Raw genomic sequence first — 13,213 nt, 5'->3', positions numbered from 1 at the left:
CCTTGCATCACCTTTGGTTCTTTAGCAAATCATCTTTGTTGAATGTCATCTGGTTCTGAATCCTTCTGCCAAGTGAGACCATTGTTCATACTATTCTGTCTGGGTGTATAATGATAATGAGTACCTGGATAACAAGTGACCTGTAGATTTCACACCACAAAATGTCCCACACATTAACAATCTGCAAAGAGAAATTCTAATCACCTACCCTTGACATTCATTGACTTTGCCATTGACCATCACCTCAAGGTCACAGTGATCAGAAGGTCTGCAGGAGCAGCTGTGTAAATACCGTGAACTCCGAGTAGGGCAGTGGGACATGCCCAGAGCTGTGGTGCTGTAACAATGGACAGAGGCACGTTGAGCCAGATCACAGATGGACAACAGGCACGATTGTCCCATTCTGCTGCGGATAGGTAGGCAGCCAGGGAAGTTGATGCTGAGTCCAGACACCTGAAGTCTGATGAGACAGAGGATGAGAATTTGTTCCCTTAACTTGCATGGAGCCTCACTGTAACAGTGTGACGTCAGAGCTCACCTTGGAGACCAAAACTATCTCGTCTGAGATAGCCCTTCACCCATTGATGTATTTTGTAAAATGTTACAGGGTGGAAAAGCAAAGGATTTGTAAATGGCAATCTCAAGCACAACAACTCAGTTCTGTGAATCTCAGTTCACCAGCACTTGAATACCATCAATCTTTGAATGTGGCATTGGAGATGCTAGATAGCATCTAGGTAGGTACCACACCAGTTGTAGCAAGTAGAACCCAGACATGTGTTCAGTGTAGGGGTGAGGTTTGAATGAACCAACCTGGAGGTAAACCTTGTAAATTGTCTTCAAGTTATTAAAGGTGTGAACGGATATTTCCTTTGTAACACCAGTGTATCAGTTGCCAATCCATGGGAAAGAAGGCATTTCTCATATCAGCTTGAAATGTGCATCTGCTTTGTGTCTGAAATGAAGTTTCCTATTTTAACTTCTCATTGAAACCCACTGGAACCAGGACTCTGAGAACACTCCAGCATATCTTCACTGGAGATCAGACACGCTACTGTTTGAAACGTGGGAGGGATTCGCTATGACATCTGACCCGGTGAGACATCTGAGAGCTCACAGCAGAGAAAAGTCATTCATCTGCTCTGAGTGTGGGAAGGGATTCAGTTGTTAGCTGCTCTGTGAATGGGAAGAGATGTAATCAGACAGGTGTGGTTGTTGGTGTCAGATTCTGCAGTTATTGCTGCTGTTCACCACACCAGGTACTGAACACTGGTCGTTGGGCACAGGAGGTGTTTGTTCTAATGATAGTAGTTTTAATTGGACTAGAGTTAAATATTGTGGATCTGTCATAAATAAATCAGTTCTATCTTAAATCTTGTGTCTCTTGTCCCTACTGACTGCAGTACACTTAATGTACAATAGAGACCATTTTACCCCTCTGCTCCCTGCCAGTGTTCCTGTTCCTTCTCCTCGCATCACCCAGTCGTGAAGTTCTTTATCTCTGTTCACTGGCTTTTCCCTTAACTCCATCCGTGCTGCTCACCTCCGGCTGCCCCCATAGGGACAGGTTCCCAATGGTCACCACTCTGAATGAAGAAGTGACGTCACTGATCAACTGGTCTCTGACATCTGGCATTCGTTCTTCCTTCAAACTTTATTTACGTTTGTACTTGTGCGTAGGGGCAACAGTCCAGCCCCTGTCACTGAACTGCTCTGAAAATTCTGCGCAGAATTGTCAATTTTACATGGATGTTGGCCAATTGAAATCTTGTGCAGCTTCTAATGCCTTACTTGCATGCATAGAATACTTAGCACGATACATTCTTACAGGTAGTAATAACCAAGAAAGCTGCACACAATTTACACTTGCAAACTGCTGGAGGAACAGCAAGTCAGGCAGCATCTATGGAGGGTAATAAAATGTTGATGTTTCAGACTGAGACCCTTCATCACCTGCTCTCTAGGACTCTATTCCCCACCACCAATCCCAACCCCTTCTCCCTATTTTGGGGTCACTCCTTTCCCCCCCCCCAATCTCTGAGTCAAACCTTTCACCAGTCCCCAGTACTTGGCTTGCTCACATGCCCCCCTGCCCCCTTTCTGGGTCACTCATTTGTCTCTACCCTGCATCTCTGGGATAACCCCCAGTATTGTTGACCCCCTCCCTCCCTCATCTTTGGACTGTATCCTTTCTCCCCGATGTATCTGTCACCCTTTTACGCCCTCTCTCCTTCACTAGATCACTCCCTCCCCCACCACTTCAGTCCCCCACTCGGTCTGGGTCTCAACCTTTCCCTCTGTTTCTACGTCACCCATTTTCCCAACCTGACAACTTCCATCACTGGGTCACAGCTACCCCATTCCTTCTAAATCCCCACTTATTATTGTCTCTGGGTCACTCCTTTCCACCTCCCCTCCTGTCTCCAGATCTCCCATTCCCCCTCCCCCATCTATTGGTCTCCTACTTCCCTCATCTCTGGATCTCCTTCCCCCTACCCTGTCTCTGGGTTTCCCTTCTCCCTCTTCTCTGGGTTCCACCTCCCCTTGTCTCTGTGTCACTCCTACCACCTCTCACTACTACCCTCTTGCCCCCTCCCTCCCTCTGTCACTGTGTCAGTCTGTCTCACTGCCTCAGTCTTCTGGGGTGCATCCTCTCGTCCCTCCTAAAGCCCCATCCTGTTTCTGGACACCCTCATCTATCTGGTCTCTAGGACAGCCCCTCTCCCCCTGCCCCCCAGTCGTGTCTGGAACATCCCCCTCCCCTCTTACCATATTCCCCACATCCACCCTCTCAGCTCCATGATGCCCACTTCCCACCATCGAGGAATCCTTGTACAGCCTCCTCATCTCTGGGGCACCTCTCCCTGGTCATGAAGGGATATCCCTTTTCTCCTCCTCTCACCCCCGAACCCATCACTGGATACCCTCCCCCTCCCATCTCAGGGCGACCCCTATCCACATCTTAGGAAAGGCTCCCTCCCGCTGTATATCGGAGACTCCCTTCTTGGAATGACCATTCTCTCTGCCATTTCTGGGATGCCCAGTACTCCCCGTCTCTGTTATGTCATCGTCAGTCCCATCTCACGTATCTGGAATAACCCTCCAAATCCCCTTCTCTCTAATTCCTCCTTCCCCACTCCCAGACCTGACTCTGGGATGCCCCCTTTCCTCTTCCTGAACACGCGTCTGTGGCATCCCATTCCTCTCCTCCCGGCTCTGTGAGTCACCCATTTCACTCCCCGATTCCTATCACACCCCCTTCCCCACACCACCTTCCCCCTCTGGAAGCCCACTTTTTCACTCTATCCCCCCACAGAGTGTCTGGGATGCCCTCATTCCCCAATCTTCACCCCAACCCCCAGCTCTGGGACACAACTTTAGCCTGCTCCCCTCTTACTGGGACACTCCTGGCCTTCCCCTCTCCCCATCTCCCCCCATCGCCCATCTCTGGGATGACCACTTCCCTCTGCATTTGGCACGTCACCCTTTTCCCTTACTCCCTTCTCTGAGTCACACCTCCCATCCCTAAGATGGCCCCCTACAGCATCACCACCCCACCATCTCTATGAAGCTTCCTTCACCCTTTTCTTCTCTCTCACTCTCTGGGATGCGGCCTCTGCATCCACTGTCTCTGCAATGTGTCCACCCCTCGTTTCCTGTATCTGGGATGCACACATCCATGCTCTCCTCTTTTCTAGAATGCTGCCTCGCCACCACCACCCTCCCCCCCCCCCCCCCCCCCGCCGGCCTCCTCTTCCACCTCCCACCTCATCCCTGAAAGACCCCTTCCCCCTGCCCCCCTTCTCCAGGTTGCCAACTTAGCCCTGTATGCCCCATTTCTGGGTTGCCTCACTTCACCTCCCACTCCACATCTCCCTCACATCATTAGCACAGGACCTTCACATCCCACCCAAACCCCGTTCCTAGGGTGACCTTTTCCCCGTCTGACCTGTCTTTTAGGCAGTCTCCCGAGTCTCTGGGTCCCCCTGCCCACCCTCCTGCCTTCCAACACTGTGTTGTCCCCTTTCTGGCAGTTCTCCAACCCCACCTCCCATTCTTTACAACACACAATTCCCCTTCTGTCAGTCCTTCATCCCATCTCTGGGATACTCCTCCCCTCCTCCTGTCTCTGTGTCCCTTTTACAACACACCCCCCACCATCTGCACCCGTCTTCCCTGCCTCTGGGTCATTTCCTTTTCCGGCTTACCCCACCCCTGTCCCCATTCTCTGTGACGTACCTTCCCCCCCATTGCTCTTCCCCCTCAATTCTCCTACAGTCACCCCCTTCTCCCCATCTCTGGTCTCCCCCTTCCTGTCAATGATTTGCCCCTACACCCCTCACCTTCACCCCTTTCCCCTTCTCTCTTGGAGGCTCCCTTCCCTCAAACCCTTCTGCCCCTGGGAATTCCCTCCCCCTCTTCCCCATCTCTAGGGCATCCATTTTGTGCCCAACTCCCATCGCTGGAAAGCCTTCTTTCCTGATCTCCTCTACCATGTCTTAGCATGTCACCCTCATACTCTCCCCCCCCCCCGCCCCCCGTCTCTGAGGTACTCCATTTTACTCTGGGATATCCATTATGCCTGTCCCTGTCTCTGAAATAATCCTTCACTTTCACTGGGACACTCTCTGCCCCAGTTCGCCCCTTCCATCTCCATCTGCCCAACTCTGATGTACCATTTCTCCCCCTCCCCACCAACTCTGGCATGACCCCTTCCACCCACTTCCACACCCGTCTCTGGGATGATCCCTCCCCCCACCCCAAGACGAACCTTTCCACGCTCTGTTTCTGAGAGCCCCTCCCTCCCATCTCTGGGACGATCCTCCTCTCCCATCTCTGGAATGACCCCTTCAACCCCTGTCTATGGGATGATCCCTTCCTCATTCCCTTTCCAGACACTGGATGTCCCTATCACCTTCCCCTTCCTCTGGGATGCCCCCAACCCAATTCTGTCACCCCTCTGATTTCCCCTTCTCCCCCCCATTTCTGATGATTGAACTCTCTAGTAATTACAAAGAGACCGTCTGGATGCTTGTTTTGTGGAGAGCTGCTGATCCTGTAAAGTTCTCCCAGTGCGTCCTTGATGTTTGTGCTCAGGGGGATGTAGACAGCAGTGATTAACACAACAGTAAACTTCTTGAGCACAGAATGTGGCCGGTGTTTAAATGTATGATGGTCAATTGCCCCAGAACGGTGACTGCCAACTACCCCAACCTTTGTGAACTAAGGCAAAGCAGCAGGAAGGACCAGCTATGGATTACAGAGGAGGAGGTGCTTGTCCTGAGGAAAATTAGGTGGATAAATCCCCAGAGCCTGGTAAGGTGTCCTCTCAGACCATGTGGAAGACTAATGCAATAACTGCAGTGGGCCTAGCAGAGGTATTTAAAATGTCCTTGGCCACGGGTGAGGTGCTGGAGGATTGGGGGATAGCTAATGTTATTGTGTAGGAGGAACTCTAAGAAGTCACCAGGAAGTTATAGAGCTGTGAGCCTGAAATCAGCAATGTGTAGGTTTTGGAGGTATTCAAAGTGACCAGATAGATAAACATGAGGGTAGACAGGGCCTGATTACTGTTGGGACCCTATTTCATGGCGTATAGAAGAATGAGGGGAGATTTTATAGAGCATACGAAAGTATTAGAGATTTAGATAGGACAAACTATAGAATAGAGCATTAATGGTAAGACTCTTCACAGTGTGAAGGATCAGAGGGATCTTGGGGTCCGAGTCCATAGGACACTCAAAGCTGCTGTGCAGGTTGACTGTGTGGTTAAGAAAGCATATGGTGCATTGGCCTTCATCAATCGTGGGGTTGAGTTTAAGAGCTGAAAGGCAATGTTGCAGCTATATAGGACCCTGGTCAGACACCATTTGGAGTACTGTGCTCAGTTCTGGTCACCTCACTACAGGAAGGATGTGGAAACTATAGGAAGGGTGCAGAGGAGATTTACAAGGATGTTGCCTGGATTGGGGAGCATGCCTTATGAGAATAGGTTTTCTCCTTGGAGTGACTGAGGATGAGAGGTGACCTGATAGAAGTGTATAAGATGATGAGAGGCATTGATTGTGTGGATAGTCAGAGGATTTTTCCCAGGGCTGAAATGGCTAACACAAGAGGGTATAGTTTAAAGGTGCTTGGAAGTAGGTACAGAGGAGATTTCAGAGGTAAGTTTCTTTTACTCAGAGAATGGTTAAGTGCGTGGAATGGGCTGCCGGTGACGGTGGTGGAGGTGGATACAATTGGGTCTTTTAAGAGACTCCTGGATAGGTACATGGAGCTTAGGAAAATAGAGGGCTCTGGGTAACCCTAGGTAATTTCTAAGGTAAGGACATGTTCAGCACAGCATTGTGGGCCGAAGGGCCTGTATTGTGCTGTAGGTTTTATATGTAAACACAAGCAGGCTTTTACCACTGAGGTTGGGTGAGAGAAGTACTAGAGATCATAGGTTAAGTGTGAAAGGTGAAATATTTAAAGAGAACATCTCCACTCAGGGTGGTTGGAGAGTGGGATGAACTGATGGCAGAAGTGGCAAATGCGGGTTTCATTTCAGCATTTAAGAGAAATTGGATCATCATGTGGACGGGAGGGGTATGGATGGCTATGGTCTCGGTGTAGGTCAATGGGACGAGGCAGAATAATATTTTGGCATGGATTAGACGGGCCGAAGGAGCAGTGTCGGTATTGTGGTGCTCTGTGACTGTCCCAGGTGACCAGAGCTGCATGCAGCAGTCTGAGCCGTCATCTTGTACACTTGTACAATTTTGTTGCAAATCTTGTAAGGAGTATCCTGAGTGATACACACTGCCTTCCCCATCCTGTCCATCCATATCTCCACATTCAGGAAACTGTGTGCCTGTACCCTACTTTCCCTTCACTCCTCTACCCCAGGTCACCCTGTTCTACCCACTTTCCCTTCACTCCTGTGCCCTGGGAAACCCTGTTCTACCCACTTTCCTTTCACTCCTGTACCCCAGGTCACCCTGTTCTACCCACTTTCCTTTCACTCCTGTACCCCAGGTCATCCTGTTCTACCCACTTTTCCCTTCGCTCCTGTACCCCAGGTCATCCTGTTGTACCCTACTTTCCCTTCACTTCTGTACCCCAGGTCACCCTGTTCTACCCACTTTCCCTTCACTCCTGTACCCCAGGTCACCCTGTTCTACCCACTTTCCCTTCACTCCTGTACCCCAGGTCACCCTGTTCTACCCACTTTCCTTTCACTCCTGTACCCCAGGTCACCCTGTTCTACCCACTTTCCTTTCACTCCTGTACCCCAGGTCATCCTGTTCTACCCACTTTTCCCTTCACTCCTGTACCCCAGGTCATCCTGTTGTACCCTACTTTCCCTTCACTTCTGTACCCCAGGTCACCCTGTTCTACCCACTTTCCCTTCACTCCTGTACCCCAGGTCATCCTGTTGTACCCTACTTTCCCTTCACTTCTGTACCCCAGGTCACCCTGTTCTACCCACTTTCCCTTCACTCCTGTACCCCAGGTCACCCTGTTCTACCCACTTTTCCCTTCACTCCTGTACCCCAGGTCACCCTGTTCTACCCACTTTCCCTTCACTCCTGTGCCCTGGGTCACTCTGTTCTACCCACTTTCCTTTCACTCCTGTACCCCAGGTCATCCTGTTCTACCCCACTTTTCCCTTCACTCCTGTACCCCAGGTCACCCTGTTCTACCCACTTTCCCTTCACTCCTGTGCCCCGGGTCACCCTGTTGTATCCTACTTTCCTTTCACTTCTGTACCCCAGGTCATCCTGTTCTACCCCACTTTTCCCTTCACTCCTGTACCCTGGGTCACCCTGTTCTATCCACTTTCCCTTCACTCCTGTACCCCAGGTCATCCTGTTCTACCCACTTTCCCTTCACTCCTGTACCCTGGGTCACCATGTTCTATCCACTTTTCCCTTCACTCCTGTACCCCAGGTCATCCTGTTCTACCCACTTTCCCTTCACTCCTGTACCCTGGGTCACCCTGTTCTATCCACTTTCCCTTCACTCCTGTACCCCAGGTCACCCTGTTCTACCCACTTTCCCTTCACTCCTGTACCCCAGGTCACCCTGTTCTACCCACTTTCCTTTCACTCCTGTACCCCAGGTCATCCTGTTCTACCCACTTTTCCTTCACTCCTGTACCCCAGGTCACCCTGTTCTACCCACTTTCCCTTCACTCCTGTACCCCAGGTCACCCTGTTCTACCCACTTTCCCTTCACTCCTGTACCCCAGGTCACCCTGTTCTACCCACTTTCCCTTCACTCCTGTACCCCAGGTCACCCTGTTCTACCCACTTTCCCTTCACTCCTGTACCCCAGGTCATCCTGTTCTACCCACTTTTCCCTTCACTCCTGTACCCCAGGTCACCCTGTTCTACCCACTTTCCCTTCACTCCTGTGCCCCGGGTCACCCTGTTCTATCCACTTTCCCTTCACTCCTGTACCCCAGGTCACCCTGTTCTACCCACTTTCCCTTCACTCCTGTACCCCAGGTCATCCTGTTCTACCCACTTTTCCCTTCACTCCTGTACCCCAGGTCACCCTGTTCTACCCACTTTCCCTTCACTCCTGTACCCCAGGTCACCCTGTTCTACCCACTTTCCTTTCACTCCTGTACCCCAGGTCATCCTGTTCTACCTACTTTCCCTTCACTCCTGTACCCCAGGTCACCCTGTTCTACCCACTTTCCCTTCACTCCTGTACCCCAGGTCACCCTGTTCTACCCACTTTCCCTTCACTCCTGTACCCCAGGTCACCCTGTTCTACCCACTTTCCCTTCACTCCTGTACCCCAGGTCACCCTGTTCTACCCACTTTCCTTTCACTCCTGTACCCCAGGTCATCCTGTTCTACCCACTTTCCCTTCACTCCTGTACCCCAGGTCACCCTGTTCTACCTCACTTTCCCTTCACTCCTGTGCCCCGGGTCACCCTGTTCTATCCACTTTCCCTTCACTCCTGTGCCCCGGGTCACCCTGTTCTATCCACTTTCCCTTCACTTCTGTACCCCAAGTCATCCTGTTCTACCCCACTTTTCCCTTCACTCCTATACCCTGGGTCACCCTGTTCTACCCACTTTCCCTTCACTCCTGTACCCCAGGTCACCCTGTTCTACCCACTTTCCCTTCACTCCTGTACCCCAGGTCACCCTGTTCTACCCAATTTCCCTTCACTCCTGTGCCCTGGGTCACCCTGTTCTACCCACTTTCCCTTCACTCCTGTGCCCTGGGTCATCCTGTTCTACCCCACTTCCCCTTCACACCTGTGCCCTGGGTCACCCTGTTCTACCCCACTTTCCCTTCACACCTGTACCCTGGTTACCCTGTTCTACCCCACTTTCCCTTCACTCCTGTACCCCAGATCATCCTGTTCTACCCCAATTTCCCTTCACACCTCTACCCTGGTTACCCTGTTCTACCCCACTTTCCCTTCACTCCTGTACCCTGGGTCACCCTGTTCTACCCCATTTTCCCTTCACACCTGTACCCTGGTTACCCTGTTCTACCCCACTTTCCCTTCACTCCTGTACCCCAGATCATCCTGTTCTACCCCAATTTCCCTTCACACCTGTACCCTGGTTACCCTGTTCTACCCCACTTTCCCTTCACTCCTGTGCCCTGGGTCACCCTGTTCTACCCCACTTTCCCTTCACTCCTGTGCCCTGGGTCACCCTGTTCTACCCCACTTTCCCTTCACTTCTGTGCCCTGGGTCACCCTGTTCTACCCCACTTTCCCTTCACACCTGTGCCCTGGGTCACCCTGTTCTACCCCACTTTCCCTTCACACCTGTACCCTGGTTACCCTGTTCTACCCCACTTTCCCTTCACTCCTGTACCCCAGATCATCCTGTTCTACCCCAATTTCCCTTCACACCTCTACCCTGGTTACCCTGTTCTACCCCACTTTCCCTTCACTCCTGTGCCCTGGGTCACCTGTTCTACCCCACTTTCCCTTCACACCTGTACCCTGGTTACCCTGTTCTACCCCACTTTCCCTTCACTCCTGTACCCTGGGTCACCCTGTTCTACCCCACTTTCCCTTCACTCCTGTACCCCAGATCATCCTGTTCTACCCCAATTTCCCTTCACACCTCTACCCTGGTTACCCTGTTCTACCCCACTTTCCCTTCACTCCTGTACCCTGGGTCACCCTGTTCTACCCCACTTTCCCTTCACTCCTGTACCCCAGATCATCCTGTTCTACCCCAATTTCCCTTCACACCTGTACCCTGGTTACCCTGTTCTACCCCACTTTCCCTTCACTCCTGTGCCCTGGGTCACCCTGTTCTACCCCACTTTCCCTTCACTCCTGTGCCCTGGGTCACCCTGTTCTACCCCACTTTCCCTTCACTTCTGTGCCCTGGGTCACACTGTTCTACCCCACTTTCCCTTCACACCTGTGTCCTGGGTCACCCTGTTCTACCCCACTTTCCCTTCACACCTGTACCCTGGTTACCCTGTTCTACCCCACTTTCCCTTCACTCCTGTACCCCAGATCATCCTGTTCTACCCCAATTTCCCTTCACACCTCTACCCTGGTTACCCTGTTCTACCCCACTTTCCCTTCACTCCTGTGCCCTGGGTCACCCTGTTCTACCCCACTTTCCCTTCACTCCTGTGCCCTGGGTCACCTGTTCTACCCCACTTTCCCTTCACACCTCTACCCTGGTTACCCTGTTCTACCCCACTTTCCCTTCACTCCTGTACCCTGGGTCACCCTGTTCTACCCCACTTTCCCTTCACACCTATACCCTGGTTACCCTGTTCTACCCCACTTTCCCTTCACTCCTGTACCCCAGATCATCCTGTTCTACCCCAATTTCCCTTCACACCTGTACCCTGGTTACCCTGTTCTACCCCACTTTCCCTTCACTCCTGTGCCCTGGGTCACCCTGTTCTACCCCACTTTCCCTTCACTCCTGTGCCCTGGGTCACCTGTTCTACCCCGCTTTCCCTTCACTCTTGTGTCCCAGGTCACCTTGTTCTACTCCACTTTCCCTTCACTGTGTCCTGGGTTAATTTGCCAAAATACAACTCTTTGAGTTAAATTCCATTTACCATACCCTGATGCTCTTCCCAACTTAGCCCAGATACTGCTGTGAACTTGGATAATTTACCTCGATCTTCACTACACCAATTTTGATGTCATCTACAAACTTACTAGCCATGTTAACAACATTGTTATCCAAGTGGTTAATATAGATGACAATTTACAGTAGATCCAGCACTGATCCCTGCAGCATACCACTGGACACAGGCCTCCAGTCTGAAAAACACCTCTCCATGATGCCTCCTCCTACCAAACCAATTTTGTATCCACCTGACTAGCTCACCCTGAATTCCATATAATTTAATCTTCTGCACCAAGGACTTAACGAAAAAAAAATCTTCCTTGCATCCCCTCTAAACTATTATTCTTGAGTGTAAACTGTCCTCTGGTTACAGAGGTAAAAAGTTGTTACTGTGCTTTCTGTCTAAGTTTTAAATTCTGAATAATTCTGTCTAGCTCCCATTTCCATTGAACATCGAATAGACTTACTTCTCCAATCAGTCCTACCTATTCCTAATATCAAGTCTGTTGGATGCAGCTTCCCTAACGAGAGTAATGAATTCTTCATTTCTGACAGAAATACCAGAGTAGATCCATATTTGCACAAAATTTAAAAAACATGAGTGAATTTATGGGAAGAAGTGCTTCTCAGGTGAGAGAGAGGAAAAGCATAGTACCTTGAGGGATCAGACACGGCATCTTTTATCTGACTATCTCCCCTCTTTCCTTCAAGTCCTGAAACTTCAGCTGTCTATTTCCTCCACAGATGCCAGCTGATCTGCTGAGTTCGTACAGCTTTCTGTGTGTTGCATATGATTTTCAGTTCACTCTTTGGTCTGGCTCCATTACATGAAGCCACTGTGATGTCTGACCACCTCTTAATACAGTACTGCCAATAATGAGCAAATTCACTGCCTTCACAACTGTATGTGTGCCTTCAGCTGCCAAGGCTTCATGTGCTGTCTGCTCTTTCCAGTTTTGGGACACAGACACCTAAGTACAAAGCTGACACATTGTTACTCTCAAACCAATGGTTCTGTGGACATTCTGTTTCCAGACCTCTCTGTTCCGCTGCACAGCTGAATGCATGTTGCAGGAGATCGATGTGGAGCACAAAAGCTGTCAGAGAGCTGTGGTGCTAAATGGGTTTTCACTGTGCAAAAACCTGGAAATAATTCATTCTACCTTCTGTGGCCATGACATTCAAACAGAAACATACCACTGGGCAATCCTCCCTGTTCTATTGACTTGTTACAGTAAAGTTGCAAAATGAGAACAAGGTGTTGATAACATAGGTGAAAGGTGATACCGAGCACCAGATGGACACATAGATCACGTAGATATAGGGATGGGAGGAACAGAGCTAGAGGTGATGGGATATGTACAGTATATATATAAAAGCGAGAGAGAATAAAAAACACATCTGACAGTGTATCCTTGACAGTTTAAGGAAATGGATATATGTTTCCCAGTTTGCACCATCTCATTCACCAATTAGCTCTCTGCTGATTGCAGTCATGATATTCTCAACCTGATTTCAGTGCCCTGCGAGGTCTTGACGCACTTTCCCCATCTTAGCAATCCTCACTAAGTTTTAAATCTGCAGTGTATGTGAGTTCCCCAGACTCTGTTTTCTTTTAACCATGGCAGCTGTGCTTGCTTCTGCCAAGGCCACCTGTACTATAGTTCTGAGCACACAGGACAATGTTTGATGGAACACTTTTAATGCACGAGGAGCGATCCCGTAAAGTTCCTATTCCAGCCTTCTATTTTAACTGTAGTTTTACCAAGCAGCTGAGTGCCCAGCACTGCCACTTGCACGAGGTTGGTGTGCCGTAAAGCCGATGGGCTGAATGACACATTCCTGTGCGGTCAACTGCTAAATTATTCACTCTTGTTACTGCCGCACGACAATTCTAGTAGGAGCACTCCATGGGTTAACACTGCTCTGTGCTGTCAAGCTGCCAAGAGGGAAAAAGACTGAGAACGCAGGTAGCCTTTGATTGAAAGTCACAGACGGACACTGAGTATCAGGTGAAAAGGAGGAAGCTGGGAGAGTGCGAGGAGTTACTAACACAGAGATGGAATGCAGTTGCAGCTCACTGTACAGTTCTCCACAAGCAGTGTACTCTCAGACTCGGACTCGCTGTTTGGCTTGGCGTTTCG

The 13,213-nt window shown here is 50.3% G+C and overlaps 1 protein-coding gene across 1 annotated transcript in view; it reads left to right on the top strand.

The window, feature by feature from the left end:
* LOC140740168 (uncharacterized) overlaps nt 1–13,213 on the top strand; it is a 37,671-nt gene that overhangs the window by 7,321 nt on the left and 17,137 nt on the right. The window lies entirely within an intron of this gene.

The sequence above is a fragment of the Hemitrygon akajei genome, chromosome 16, assembly GCF_048418815.1.
Source record: "Hemitrygon akajei chromosome 16, sHemAka1.3, whole genome shotgun sequence".
Lineage (NCBI taxonomy): Eukaryota > Metazoa > Chordata > Chondrichthyes > Myliobatiformes > Dasyatidae > Hemitrygon > Hemitrygon akajei.
The sequence above is the reverse complement of the archived record's forward strand: the minus strand, read 5'-3'. Positions and strand labels throughout refer to the sequence as shown.